We start from the raw sequence: 16859 nt of genomic DNA on the forward strand, positions 1-16859 counted from the left end.
CCAATATGCATAAACAGCACATGTCACGCACATGATGCACCTCATATGCCACACACAAACCACAAATACCCCGTGCCCTGTGCCACATGCCACACACATGATGCACCTCATATGCCACACCCAAACCGCAAGTACCCCGTGCCCTGTGCTACATGCCACACACATGATGCACCTCATATGCTACACACAAACCACACATACCATGCACACGATGCACCTCATATGCCACACACAAACCACAAATACCCTGTGCCACATGCCACGCACAGGATGCACCTCATATGCCACACACAAACCACAAATACCCTGTGCCACATTCCATGCACACGATGCACCTCATATGCCACACACAAACTGCAAATACCCTGTGCCACATACTACGCACGAAGATGCACCTCATATGCCACACACAAACCACAAATACCCTGTGCCACATGCCATGCACAAGATGTACCTCATATGCCACACACACGATGCACCTCATATGCCACACACAAACCACAAATACGTTCCACATGCCACACACAAGATGTACCTCATGACACACACAAACCACAAATACCCTGTGCCACATGCCACGCACACGATGCACCTCATATTCCACACACAAACCACAAATACCCTGTGCCACATGCCATACACAAGATGCACCTCATATGCCAAACACAAACCACAAATACCCTGTGCCACATGCCACGCACAAGATGCACCTCATATGCCACACATAAACCACAAATACCCTGTGCCACATGCCACGCACAAGATGCACCTCATATGCCGCACACAAACCACAAATACCCTGTGCCACATGCCATGGACGAAGATGCACCTCATATGCCACACATAAACCACAAATACCCTGTGCCACATGCCACGCACAAGATGCACCTCATATGCCGCACACAAACCACAAATACCCTGTGCCACATGCTACGCACAAGATGCACCTCATATGCCAAACACAAACCACAAATACCCTGTGCCACATGCCACACACAAGATGCACCTCATATGCCAAACACAAACCACAAATACCCTGTGCCACATGCCACGCACAAGATGCACCTCATATGCCACACATAAACCACAAATACCCTGTGCCACATGCCATACACAAGATGCACCTCATATGCCAAACACAAACCACAAATACCCTGTGCCACATGCCACGCACAAGATGCACCTCATATGCCACACATAAACCACAAATACCCTGTGCCACATGCCACGCACAAGATGCACCTCATATGCCAAACACAAACCACAAATACCCTGTGCCACATGCCACGCACAAGATGCACCTCATATGCCGCACACAAACCACAAATACCCTGTGCCACATGCTACGCACAAGATGCACCTCATATGCCAAACACAAACCACAAATACCCTGTGCCACATGCCACACACAAGATGCACCTCATATGCCAAACACAAACCACAAATACCCTTTCCATGTCCCACACATCACACACTGCTAGTTTAAACTCAATTACAATCACGTGTTTTGTCCATGTTGACAGCTGGAGCAAGTAATTGTTATTTACTTATCAAAGCAGTTTACCACCAGGATAATCAATCTGAATCAGTCAAATAAAATTAATGTTTTTATTTAATTGTCTTTCACACAAAAGTCGCATTTTGCTGAATATAATTAAAAGGGAAAGAAAGCAAAAAGAGATTTAGGATATATCAATTAATTAATCAACCTGATTCAGTCAAATTCAATGAAGAGGAGAAAATAAATAGGAGACGGACAAGAAACTTAAAATCAAGAAAGGAGATTAGCTAAAAGGCTGTGAAAAAGAAATGCGTAAAAATGAAATGCTATTTTAAAAACACAGAGGGGGTGAGATGAGGAGATGAGGGACAACAGAGGAATGTATGAACAGGAAAAAGTTCCAAAAAGGCATTTATAAAAATGAATAAGCTTTGTTCATCACCGACAGTCTTCAACATGTTAAAGGCATAATCATGAGAGGATGTGCAGAGGGCGGAGAACAAATGAGATTATGAAGTCTGAGAAGATCAGTGATGTGGGATGGAGTGAGGCCATCTATGGCTTTATCATTGACGATTTTATCAAAGATTTGTTGTTGAATCTGAAGGCAGTAATTCTCATTAAGAAAGGACGATGTGATCGGAAAATATTAAGATGACCTTGGAAGAACTGTTGCAGAATGATTGCGGTTCATTTGAAAACGATGGAGTGAAAACTTGGAAGACGGCCGAGGAATGAGTTCAGCTAATCAAGGAGGGGAATGATTAAAAGAGGCAGACCAAATCGATACAAGAATGGAGTTGGGAAAGATTGTGTCACTGCGGTGCAAGTTTGCATGTTTTGCCGATACAAGTATGAAATCGTATTCCTGAATCCATATAAATTCCAACATTGCTGATTTACACTCAGTGAGAATTTGTCGATGTGGACCCATGGCCACTGTACGGCAGTCGGTTTTCTCGAGAAAATCTGGAGAGCTGAGTCTGTTTCTGGCTCATGTCTGCATGTGTGCGTGTGTGCGTGTGTGCGTGTGCGCGTCCGTCATCAATTGCCCGATAGGGGATGTATACGCCATATATTTATTCGCCGTATGTTCGCCATCAATTCCAACCACCATGTTTTTGGCAATCAGATGCTAGATAGTTGAGTAAGGTGAAAATACGAGTAGGTGAACCGATTTCAATTTACATTGCCACAAAAACTCTTCCTTCTTCATCTTCGTCTTCACCTTTAATTAAGGTGAGTCTCATTCAACCCCATTTCTCATATCGATTAGATTCAGAAAATGCATGCTATATTGTACACCGCACCTTTCCTATGCCATCTCCAGGCATTGCGAATCGTCATTGCCGGGCACCGAAGGGGGCTCGGCAGTGACGCACGCTGAAAGGGAGTACTCAGTTTTCACTCTGTTTGTTTGTTTGTTTGTTTGTTTGTTTTCTTGCTTTCTTGTTTTCTTGTCCGGACGATATCTCAGCCATCCTTTGAGCTAGGAAGCTGAAATTTCGGCACAATAGTGAGCAAGTCCTTTGTCAAAAATGCTATTTTTTGTTTTTTGAATAATCAATTAATTAAGGAGTTATTTAATTATTAGCGATTAATTAAGTACTTATTTAATTAATTACATTTCATTTCTCTTCTGACCATTAACTCAGGCACCTTTTGAGTTAGGAAGCTGACATTTGGACATGCCAATGACCAGGTGATTTGGCTGCAAAGGTTATTTTTGATTTATTAATTAATAAATTAATCGATTAATTATTGAATTATTCGATTAATGACTAAATTTTTTTTTTGTTTAAGTTACAGATTCTGATGAAATGGTGGTGGTTTATTTGTTCTCTGACCGAATTGATTGATAATTTAATTTTTTTATGATTATTATTTATTTATTTTCATTATTAATCATTTATTTATTTTCTTTCTCATCTGGCCAATATCTCAGGCACCTTTTGAGCTCGGAAGCTAATTTTTGGACATGAGTGACCAAGTGATGTGGCTATCAAGGATATTTTTGATTTATTGATTAATCAATTAATCAATTAATCGATTAATTATTTAATTATTCGATTAATTACTTTAAAAAAAAAATTTCAGTTATAGATTCTGATGAAATGGTGGTGGTTTATGTGTTCTGTGACCGAATTGATTAATAATTAATTTTTTTCATGATGATTATTTCTTTATTTTCATTATTAATCATTTATTTATTTTCTTTCTCATTTGGCCAATATCTCAGGCTCCTTTTGAGCTCGGAAGCTAATATTTGGACATGACAGTGACTAAGTGATGTGGCTATCAAGGATATTTTTGATTTATTGATTAATCATTTATTATTTATTTATTGATTAATCGATTAATTATTTATTGATTAATCAATTAATTCTTTAATTTTTTATTAATGACTTATTTAATTACATTTCTAAAAGATACATCTTCGGATGAAGCACTAGTGGTTTAGTTATGCTATTAGCCAATTGATTAAGAAAATATTTTGTGATAATCTTTTATTGATTTTAATTATACAATTAATCAATCAATGAGCGTTCACCTCTCCCTCCCAATGCAGCCTCTATGAGCTGCAATGCGGTATTGCCGGGCGCCAGAGGCGCGCCGGCAATGCCGCACTGTAGGATATTTAATTATTTGGCATGGGGGCGGTGTACTTTGAATGTATCTGTACTTGTTCAAAACTTTTTTCCCCAATATTTCCATTTTATTCATATAACAGTATAATATATCGTCCAATCAAACAGTATTTCTGATTATACACCGTCTTTTAAAGCATCACAGCAGGTCGCTCGAGCAACGCAGGTGAGAAAAGGATATGAACAAAAAAAAAAGATATTTCATTAATTTATTCGCATGATTTTTAAAGGGTGAAAGTTCATATTTATTAATTTTTTCTTAAAACCTGTTTGTCAAAACACTATAGCATCGATTTATTACGTAAGCAAAAATGGTAGGATTTCCCTTTTAACCTTTGCACTGTATTTTCCATTGCATTTTGCAATATTATATAATCTTAATACAAGAGGAAAAAACACGTTTTGAGCATTAAACTTTAAAATTCCATATTTGCCATTTAAAGTGTGAATCTTGCATAAAGTTATTGATTCAGCAAGGTGTCTGAGTCTGCTAAAGTAACGGGAACCTGTCTGCATTTCACCTGCCACCGTTACATCTGTCAGTTTTGGAGTTATATAGAAGAAAAGTTCTGTGATAAAAAGAGAATCCTCTGAATCAGTTGGCACATTTATTGTTGCAAATGATCTGCTTGTCATTCAGAGTTCTCATAAATATGTATAATTCCCAATAAAATACATATTCAATTTCCTGCAGTGGTACAAATTGCTCATGTACAACGCAAAACACATGACTCGTTACCCCAATGTACCTTTTCCCCCACAGAGAGAATTACCCATCCAGATGAAAAGAGGTGCACATACAAGAGCAAAAACATTGTCACATTTTCTTTATGCCACAGTATTTTTTCCTATCGAACTGATCGGATTTTTATAAATACAATCGAGGCTCATATACGAGTTTTTTTTTGAACAAAGAGTCAAGGATCATGGAAGAGCTAGAACAAAGAACGGATCAAGAAGCAACAGAGCAAAAGGAACAGTAGAAAGAGAAAGGGGAAAACATCAAAGAAAGGTTGAGGGACAAAATAGAGAGAGACTTGGACAAACAATGGATGTGGGTAATAATGAGGGGAAGGATTGGACATAGAGGGGGTTGGGGGCAATATGGATACAGAAGCCAATTCTCAGGAAGGAAAAACCGTAAATTTAGAAAGTGGAATCAGGGTGAGGGAGTTAATGGGGGTAGAAAAGTTCATGGTTTTGGATGGGGGATGATCTGAGATGGTGGCGAACAGCTGACTTGAATATTTGGAGGGAATAATGAGATTTAAGAATATGTGGAAGTTGATTCCATAGGCGGGGAAAAAGAGGAACGAATCAGTGCAGGTGAGTAGTGATTCTCGACTTTTGGATTTTTTTTTTTTTTTTGTATACAAGATCGAGGCTCGTGAAAGAGCTAACATTAATCACACAAAAAGTCAAACCGACAAACAAAACACAAAATAAGGGTAGCGGTAGACAAGATGGGTAGAGATGGGGTGAGCGGGGGAAGGACGGACACAAACACAACATTTGAGAGCAGGACATCGAGAGAACTGTGGGAGGGAGAGGGCTTAGGGGGAGGTGGGAGAGGTATAAAACATATGGACACTGCAAGGACTTCCAGGAAAGAAGTTGGAATTTCAAAAAAAGTGTATCTGGGGTGAAAATTAGCAGGGGTAGAAAAGATCAAGGTTTTGGATGAGGGAAGATAAGAGATGGTGGTGAACAGCTGTTTTAAAGACCTGGAGGGAGGAGTGGGATTGAAGGGACTGGGGGAGTTTGTTCCAGAGGCGGGAGAAAAGGGGAATTAAATAGTGAAGGTGAGCAGAGAGCCTTGATTTTGGCAGTTTAACCATAAGAGGGTTGCTGGCAGATCTTGTGCGACCTGTAGGAATATTCGGGGGACAGAGCACAGAGAGAGCTGGGGGAGCAAGGCCGGAGAGGAGTCCGTAAAATACAGAAATCCACCAACCTGCCTGCGGTGAGTGTGTGAAAGGCCCTCGGAGTTAGCTTCATCGCAGGAGATTCCAATGATTCTGAAAGCTTTGGTTTCGACAGCGTGAAGCCGGGCTAGGTGGGAGGCAGGAGCACCGGCCCAAAGGGCGGAACAGTATTCCATTGAGCTGCGGATGAAAGTCTTGTATGGGGTGAGGAGCTCAGGTGTGCCAAGGAATGACTTCGCACGACGGAGGATGCCCAGACGGCAACTGGCTTTGGAGGCCAGCTTGGAAATGTGGTTTTCCCAAGAAAGATCATCGCAGATAGTGAGATCCAAAAGCTTGAGCAGCAGAACTTATTGGAGAGGATTGTTGAGAAAGTGGATGGGAGGGTTTTCCAGTTGGTCTTTTCGGAGAGTCATAGTAAGAGTGTGAGATTTGTCAGGATTGAAAGACATGTGCCACTTGTTTGACCAGTCTGTGATTTTGTCTAGGTCTGCAGAGTGAGGAGACTGCAGAATCCCGATTTGAGGGATGAGGAATAGAGCAGCAGAGAGTGAAGTCATCAGCAAAGAGATAGGGAGGAATTTCCAGAGAGTTGGAGAGATCATTGATGAAGACCAGAAATAGCACAGGGCCCAGAACACTACCTTGGGGAACTCCGGCCAGAACAGGAGGGGAGATGAGAGAAATCCATTCAGGGCCACACGTTAACTACGACCAGAGAGGAAGTCCGCAAGCCATGTGAGGAGATTTCCATGGATACCATAGGAGGAGAGTTTGGTGAGCAGAGCTGCGTGCCAGACTGTATCGAAGGCACGTGATATGTCAAGGGAGACAGCTCTGATTTCCTGTTTGGCATTGAGGACAGATGGATGGGGGAAGTTTGGCATTGGATGGGGGAAGATAAGAGATGATGGGGAACAGCTGTTTTAAAGACCTGGAGGGACGGGTGGGATTGAAGGGACTGGGGGAGTTTGTTCCAGAGGCGGGAAAAAGGGGAATGAAAGAGTGAAGGTGAGCAGAGAGCCTAGATTTTGGCAGTTTAACCATGAGAGGGTTGCTGGCAGATCTTGTGCGACCTGTAGGAATATTTGGGGGACAGAGCACAGAGAGAGCTGGTGGAGCAAGGCCGGAGAGGAGTCGGTAGAAGACAGAAAGACCACCAACCTGCCTGTGGTGAGTGAGTGAAAGGCCCTCGGAGTTAGCTTAATCGCAGGAGATGCCAATGATTCTGAAAGCTTTGGTTTCAACAGCGGGAAGTCGAGCTAGGTGTGAGGCAGGAGCATCGGCCCAGAGGGGGGAACAGTATTCCATTGAGCTGCGGATGAAAGCCTTGTATGTGGTGAGGAGCTCAGGTGTGCCAAGGAAGGACTTCGCACGACGGAGGATGCCCAGTCGGCGACTGGCTTTTGAGGCCAGCTTGGAAATGTGGTTTTCCCAAGAAAGATCATGGCAGATAGTGAGACCCAAAAGCTTGAGCGACAATGAATAAACGGTTGAATAATTTTCGTGAGACAACAGCAAAAACTACCCACAAAATTAGTAATGATGTCATGAATAAAAGGTTGTATAATTTTCTTGAGACAATAGCAAAAATACCCACAAAATTAGTAATGATGTCGTGAATAAAAGGTTGTACAATCTTCTTGAGAAAATAGCAAAAATTACCCACAAAATTAATAATGATGTTATGAATAAAAGGTTGTATAATTTTCTTGAGACAATAGCAAAAATTACCCACAAAATTACTGATGATGTAAAGAATAAAAGGTTGAATAATTTTCTTGCGACAATAGCAAAAATACCCACAAAATTAGTAATGATGTCATGAATAAAAGGTTGTATAATTTTCTTGCGACAATAGCAAAAATACCCACAAAATTAGTAATGATGTCATGAATAAAAGGTTGTATAATTTTCTTGCGACAATAGCAAAAATACCCACAAAATTAGTAATGATGTCGTGAATAAAAGGTTGTACAATCTTCTTGAGAAAATAGCAAAAATTACCCACAAAATTAATAATGATGTAATGAATAAAAGGTTGTATAATTTTCTTGAGACAATAGCAAAAATTACCCACAAAATTACTGATGATGTAAAGAATAAAAGGTTGAATAATTTTCTTGCGACAATAGCAAAAATACCCACAAAATTAGTAATGATGTCATGAATAAAAGGTTGTATAATTTTCTTGAGACAATAGCAAAAATACCCACAAAATTAGTAATGATGTCGTGAATAAAAGGTTGTACAATCTTCTTGAGAAAATAGCAAAAATACCCACAAAATTAGTAATGATGTCATGAATAAAAGGTTGTACAATCTTCTTGCGACAATAGCAAAAATACCCACAAAATTAGTAATGATGTCATGAATAAAAGGTTGTACAATCTTCTTGCGACAATAGCAAAAATACCCACAAAATTAGTAATGATGTCATGAATAAAAGGTTGTACAATCTTCTTGCGACAATAGCAAAAATACCCACAAAATTAGTAATGATGTCATGAATAAAAGGTTGTACAATCTTCTTGCAACAATAGCAAAAATACCCACAAAATTAGTAATGATGTAATGAATAAAAGGTTGTACAATCTTCTTGCGACAATAGCAAAAATACCCACAAAATTAGTAATGATGTCGTGAATAAAAGGTTGTACAATCTTCTTGAGAAAATAGCAAAAATACCCACAAAATTAGTAATGATGTCATGAATAAAAGGTTGTACAATCTTCTTGAGAAAATAGCAAAAATACCCACAAAATTAGTAATGATGTCGTGAATAAAAGGTTGTACAATCTTCTTGAGAAAATAGCAAAAATTACCCACAAAATTAATAATGATGTAATGAATAAAAGGTTGTATAATTTTCTTGAGACAATAGCAAAAATTACCCACAAAATTAGTAATGATGTCATGAATAAAAGGTTGTACAATCTTCTTGAGAAAATAGCAAAAATTACCCACAAAATTAATAATGATGTAATGAATAAAAGGTTGTATAATTTTCTTGCGACAATAGCAAAAATACCCACAAAATTAGTAATGATGTCATGAATAAAAGGTTGTACAATCTTCTTGAGAAAATAGCAAAAATACCCACAAAATTAGTAATGATGTCATGAATAAAAGGTTGTACAATCTTCTTGAGAAAATAGCAAAAATACCCACAAAATTAGTAATGATGTAATGAATAAAAGGTTGTATAATTTTCTTGCGACAATAGCAAAAATACCCACAAAATTAGTAATGATGTCATGAATAAAAGGTTGTACAATCTTCTTGAGAAAATAGCAAAAATACCCACAAAATTAGTAATGATATAATGAATAAAAGGTTGTACAATCTTCTTGCGACAATAGCAAAAATACCCACAAAATTAGTAATGATGTCGTGAATAAAAGGTTGTACAATCTTCTTGAGAAAATAGCAAAAATACCCACAAAATTAGTAATGATGTCATGAATAAAAGGTTGTACAATCTTCTTGAGAAAATAGCAAAAATACCCACAAAATTAGTAATGATGTCGTGAATAAAAGGTTGTACAATCCTCTTGAGAAAATAGCAAAAATTACCCACAAAATTAATAATGATGTAATGAATAAAAGGTTGTATAATTTTCTTGAGACAATAGCAAAAATTACCCACAAAATTAATAATGATGTAATGAATAAAAGGCTGTATAATTTTCTTGAGACAATAGCAAAAATTACCCACAAAATTAATAATGATGTCATGAATAAAAGGCTGTATAATTTTCTTGAGACAATAGCAAAAATTACCCACAAAATTAATAATGATGTAATGAATAAAAGGTTGTATAATTTTCTTGCGACAATAGCAAAAATACCCACAAAATTAGTAATGATGTCATGAATAAAAGGTTGTATAATTTTCTTGAGACAATGGCAAAAATTACCCACAAAATTACTAATGATGTAATGAATAAAAGGTTGTATAATTTTCTTGCGACAATAGCAAAAATACCCACAAAATTAGTAATGATGTCATGAATAAAAGGTTGTACAATCTTCTTGAGAAAATAGCAAAAATACCCACAAAATTAGTAATGATATAATGAATAAAAGGTTGTATAATTTTCTTGAGACAATGGCAAAAATTACCCACAAAATTACTAATGATGTAATGAATAAAAGGTGTACAATCTTCTTGAGAAAATAGCAAAAATTACCCACAAAATTAGTAATGATGTAATGAATAAAAGGTTGTATCAACAGAATATGGTTGCTGGTGGACTTTACACACCCTACAGAAACTTGGGGGTGGAGGGAACAAGGCACAGAACGGCAGATGATGCATGGCCAAAAGGAGGCAGTAGAAGACAGAAAGACCTCCAAGCTGTATACGCTGGCAAAGTGATAGGTCGCACGATGGCCTTGGTTTCGTGGAATATTCCAATAATTTTAAAGGCCTTGGTTTCCAGGATGTCAAGCTGAGCAAAGTGTGAGCATGATCTCATCTAAACAAGTGCCATCTTTGGGGTCCATCATTAACCAGTATTATTGTGACTTTTTGAAATATCGTGCTATTTATATTTTTGGCCCAATCTCTTAATTGTGAATAATCATTGAAAATGTATAGTATCCAGAATCGGATCCGATCCTCACCAAAATCTAAAATTTTTCAATCCGATCCTCACCTAGCTCAAAGGATGGCTGAGATATCACCTGGAAAAAGACAGCCTCACTTTTGCATTTCAGAATCATATTGTAAAGTTTGACAAAGAAAGATGAAAGCGTTCATGAATTATCACACTCACAGTCAAACAAACAAACAAACAAATGAAAATTCACTCATAGAGCGACACTTTGCAAAAGATAACAAAGCAGAATGGCACTCAGTAGAGCATCCATTTGACCTCACAGATAATTGGTGGTTCAATTCAATTAGCCCATGTGAAAATCCAATTCAAATTTCAAGTCAATCGGATAAAAAATTGAGGCTTTTAGAAATTTGAAAAGAGGTTGACCTTTGCCCTATTTTGACCTTTTGGCCTATGCTGATCTCAAAAATAGTGGCTGGTTGCATTCAGTTAACTGATGTGTAAATCCCATTCAAATTTCAAGTGAATCGGATGAAAATTTTGGATTTTAGAAATTTGAAATTGTTATCGACCTTTGGCCTATATTGACCTTTGGGCTATGCTGATCTCAAAAATAGTGGTTGGTTGCATTCAGTTTTTTTTTGGTTTTTTTTGTATACTGAATCGAGGCTCGTGAAAGAGCTGACATTTACTTCACAAACAAATCAACCAAACAAACAAAATATATAAAAAGAGGGAGCGGAAGACAAGATGGGGAGAGAAGGGGAAGCACACAAACACTTGAGAGCACACAACATTTGAGAGCAGGGAGATGTGTGGGAGGGAGAGGGCTTGGGGGGAGGAGGCGTGGGAAGGGGGGGGGTGGGAGAAGTATAAAACACAAGGACACCAAGGACTTCCAGGACAGAAGTTGGTATTTCAAAAAGTGGAATTGGGGTGAAATTAGCGGGGGTAGAAAAGATCAAGGTTTTGGATGGGGGAAGATAAGAGATGGTGGTGAACAGCTGTTTTAAAGACCTGGAGGGAGGAGTGGGATTGAAGAGAGTGAGGGAGTTTGTTCCAGAGGCGGGAGAAAAGAGGAATGAAGGAGTGAAGGTGAGCAGAAAGTCTTGATTTTGGCAGTTTGACCATAAGAGGGTTGCAGGCAGATCTTGTGCGACCTGAAGGAATATTTGCGGGACAGAGCCCAGAGAGAACTGGGGGGGCAAGGCCAGAGAGGAGTCGGTAGAAGACGGTCACTTGTGTAAATTGCTTGTTAACTGATGTATAAATCCCATTCAAATTTCAAGTGAATTGGATGAAAATTTTGGATTTTAGAAATTTGAAATTGTTATTGACCTTTGGCCTATATTGACCTTTTGGCCTATGCTGATCTCAAAAATAGTTGGTGGTTGAATTCAGTTAGCCGATATGTAAATCCTATTCAAATTTCAAGTGAATCGGATGAAAATTGAGTATTTTAGAAATTTAAAAAAAAAAGTGGTTGACCTTTTTACCTATGTTGACCTTCTGACCTTTTGACCTCAAATATATAGGATTTTGTCGGAAACAAGCACTACCATTTGGTGAGGTTTCGTGAAAATCGGTTTCAAATTGTGACCTGTAGGCAATTATAAGTGAGCGGACAGACAAACACACACACAAACACACAAACCGGAGTGAGCAACATACTTGCAAAAAAAATTTTCCCCTTTTGCCAAGTAACAAACGAGACAGACATATGACGGAAATTTTCAATATTCATCATAACAAACAGGAATGAAAACATAACCTCTATCCACCTTCAGTGCTGGATGTAAATATGTAGATATGTAAACATGGAACATAGAATTATGTTGGGAGTTTCTTTCTGCTATGAATCACAACTTTCTTGTGAAAATCATATTGGATGCCTGTGTGTTTCTGAACCAACATAAGATTGGGCAGGTGTAAGGGAGAGGTGGGCGATAGATCATGGTTTCCCGAGAGATATGTAGAAGGTTGCTCGTTTCTTGCAAATCGTGACTTAGACATACAGGACATAGACCTACTGTTTTCAAAGAGTCATGAGGTGGTGAAAGTGGATGAAAGTAACAGCCTTTCATAGGCTGTAATCTACAAGTGGCACTAATTCCCTCTTCTGACTTCAGGGCAGCTGTACCGGTACATGGATTGTTTTTGTACACGGATGAACAACTGTACAACAGCCAGAGGTTCTTTTTCTGCAGCTCTGACATTTTCTCCAACATTTTCTGTTACCTCGGAGACATGCTGAATGGAGAAGGTGGATCAGACTCGGCAACGGTTGCTCGAGTGAGATGTGCATGGAAGAAATTTCGGGAACTGAGTGGCGTGCTGATGAGGAGGGGAGTGTCGTTGAAGCTGAAGGGAAAGGTGTATGCTGCATGTGTGAGAAGTGTTATGATTTATGGGAGCGAGACATGGGTAATGAACGTAGAGCAGCAACGAAGACTGGAAAGGATGGAAATGCGAATGGTTCGACGGATGTGCGGAGTATCGTTGAGAGAGAGGAAGACAAATGATGAATTGCGAAAGATGATGGGAATAGAGCCTGTGATTGATGCTGTGAAGAGGAACAGGTTGAGATGGTTTGGTCATGTGTTGAGGAAGGATGAAAGTGACTGGGTTGAGAAGAGTGATGGAAATGAATGTAGAAGGAAGTAGAGGACGGGGAAGACCGAGAATGACTTGGCTAAAGATGGTGGAAGAAGAAATGCGGGCAAGGGGGTTAGCAAGGAGAGATGCAGAAAATAGGGGAAAATGGAGAAGATTGTCATGGGGACCGCAAGGCTAACCCCCGCTCTAGCAGGGAAAATGGCCTTAAAATGCATGTTGTTGTTGTTGTTGTATTTTCTGTCTCCACCTGGACTTCAGCACAATCCAAGCTCATTCTTTGCGTCATTGTAAAAGTTTCTTTTTTAAAAATTATTATTAGAAAACCTGATGACCCAAGATACCCCCTTTTTGCACCAGACAATCTGACGATGTGACCTGGACGGACAGCTGTAATTTCATTGTGCTCCGTCCCCAGATATGTTCGAACCATAATTACGTCACTTCCCACACCACCATCTTGCAACTCAGGAAATATGTTCAGAATAGGGTTTTCATTTCGTTCTCCTGTGGATTTGCTCTTTACAAACTCTAAATGGATTTTCCTTATGTTCTCTCCAAGAACTGTTTACGCAACAGGATGAGAAAAGGAATGGCATTCCATGTGTTTTAAAATTAAATAGCTTCCAGGAATACACGGGGAGATCAAGACGATAACCAACAAGGATGACACAAAACAAGAACACTATAATCTCATTTTGGAAAACGTAAAAATTCTGACTCTGGAAAATCTCCCTCGTCTTTTTTTGCTGATAATTATACTCCCTGCCAGAGCATCTCTCATCCTTCAGAAAAGCAGGCAGCAGTCTTTTCCCTCTCTGCTGCCATTTATGGAATCACGAGCTGGTCAAACACTTGAAATATGTCTTGAAATCCTGACAAATCTCACACTGTGAGTCTGTCTCTCTCTCTCTGTCTTTTCAAAAGGACCATCTGGAAAACCCTCCCATCTACTTTCTTAACAATCTTCTAGAAGTTGTCACCCAAACCTTTGGGCCTCACCATTAGTCATGATCTTTCTTGGGCAAACCACATCTCATTTGATCTTTAAAGCTAACCACTGACTTGGCATCCTCTGTCATGCAATGTCTTCCCTTAGTACACCTCAACTATTTATCCACCTACAAGGCTTTAATCTGCAGCTTGATGGAGTACTTCACTCTCTTTTGGCTGATGTCTCTGCCTCACTACCTGCCCAGCTGGGTACCAAGGTCGTCAAAATTATTGGGTATCTCCCATGATGAAGGATCGAATACTTTAGTATCACAGACAAGTCAGTGGTCTCGATCTTTAACCACCTCTTGTCTGGTCTTGTACCCTTTGCCCTTTCCTAACTCTGCCCCAAGCACCCCCTACCCCACTTAGCTTACCCCCCCCCCCCCTATTCATAACCATGATGTTTTCTAACCTCATTGACCCTCCCAATCCACCTCTTGGTCCACCGGACTTTCATTTTCTTTCTTCAATTTCTGTTTTTCCCAAGTTTTCCCTTCCACTTCTGTGACTTAAGAGTTTGTGCATTTATCCAGCTTTTTCACCACAGGCTGCGTCCTCCTCCCCTTACCTCTTTTCACTGTTATTTTTATGCTGTTATGTCCTCTTCCATTCTGTGTTCTCGCTTCTTCTCGAGCTTCGAATCTGTATACAAAAAATTAGGAATTAAATTTTATAATGTACAATTTATACATTTACACTTTATGTACAAAATCACAAATAAAATCAGGTGACGGCATAGTATCCAAAGCCTAATCTCAATACTGTATAGTTAAAACAGGCCATGTCCAGAGATTATACAGAGTTTTTACGCTTTAACTATATAAAACAATATGGGTAAAACATAAAACTCACTCCAATCTTTGGATATAGCCATCATAATAAAGTGAAGTCCATTGATGAAAACGTGGAAATATTGATGCGTTAACATATATGTATATATATATATATATATATATATATATATATATATATATATATATATATATATATATATATATATATATATATATATATGTACATATATATATATATATGTATATATATATATATATATATATATATATATATATATATATATATATATATATATATATATATATATATATATATATATATATATATATATATATATATATAGTAATGTGACGTGGGAAGAATTAAGCAAGACACAGGATGGTGGTTGATACTTGCTGTATTCGAATATGCAGGTAATGAAAGAACCCGAAAAGATACAAAAGCACTATTCAGCAAAGACACATTGCAGGTAGCAGATTAAATACCTCAATCAATGGATGATATAAATTATAATGGTTCAATATTTACAATAAATACATCGAGTATGCAACCACAGGTGCATCCAAATACAAGTCCGACAGGCTAGACGAATGTGCAGCCATGAGATACATCAGGGGCAGACAATGTCTACATACTATCGCAAGACGTGCACTAAGGCACACCTGGACTGCCAAACCCCTTTCTTTACTAACATCAACCAACAAATTCAGTAACAGAACATGAGGATTGTTTAATTAGTTAATAGTATCAAATCAACACGGGTGACTAACCCACACAATCAAACTGGATAACTTGTGCTCACATAGAATAGATCACATAAATCATGTACGTTTCAGTTCTGTTTACAATAATTGAATAAACTGCTCGTTAAGGCATAACCATATTAGTTTCATCACACTAATGACGTGAGTAATCATTAAGCATCTCGGTATTCCTAAAGGAACTTACCCCTGTCTGACCAGGGTAAAGAGCAAAATGAGAATGTTGGTCGATCCGTTCGAATTTCACGTCAGCAAACAATTAAATGTCCCATTTTCCTGACGATGATCAAATCCATGCGCCCAACGACGAAATGGCGGCAGCGTTTTGAACATGCCGGTTGTGACGTATGGGAGAAGGCGCATGGGAGGAGGCTAAATCTGTTTCAATCAGGATGTGACGTATGCCACGAAGCATACATGCTCAAAATTAATCACTTACACACTCCCCTGCTGTGTCTATCGTACGAAGTCCTTCATGTACTCTGATGTCAGACGCAGCAGGCTGATCACTTGCCATACTCACATCTCTGCCCACTATGGGATCTGCAGCAGTACTAATGAAGAGTGCATATCCTGTGTCATCCTCTGAAGCATTGTCAACGACCTCAGCATTCTCTTGTTGTTGCTCTGGAGCATCATCTGTTCCAATGGGCAGAGGATCTTGATGGAGGTCATCGACAATGTCCCTGGCGTCGAGAATGTCAGTCCTCTGTACTGTCTTTGGAATGGCATTACCCTGAAGAGATTCGTCCAAGTAGGCATGACCATCCGGGTCCGGTCGCCCAATGATGCGGTATGGGACATGGCTCCACACGTCCTGAATCTTGTGACGATCCTGTTGACTCCGGTCTCTCAAGAAAACGCGAGCACCAATCGGCAAGCTGGTCTCCTGTGCATGCCAATCATGCAACCTTTTGCATCTCAATGATTCCTTTTCTGTTTTCGCTGATGCAAGGTTGAAAGCTTCTTTAAAACTTAGGTCATGATCGGTGACCCAATCACCAACCGTGCCATAATCCTGCCCCTCGTTCAGTCCCAATAGGTGGTCAATAGGC

The sequence above is a fragment of the Myxine glutinosa genome, chromosome 6, assembly GCF_964187855.1.
Source record: "Myxine glutinosa chromosome 6, kmMyxGlut1.1, whole genome shotgun sequence".
Classification (NCBI taxonomy): domain Eukaryota; kingdom Metazoa; phylum Chordata; class Myxini; order Myxiniformes; family Myxinidae; genus Myxine; species Myxine glutinosa.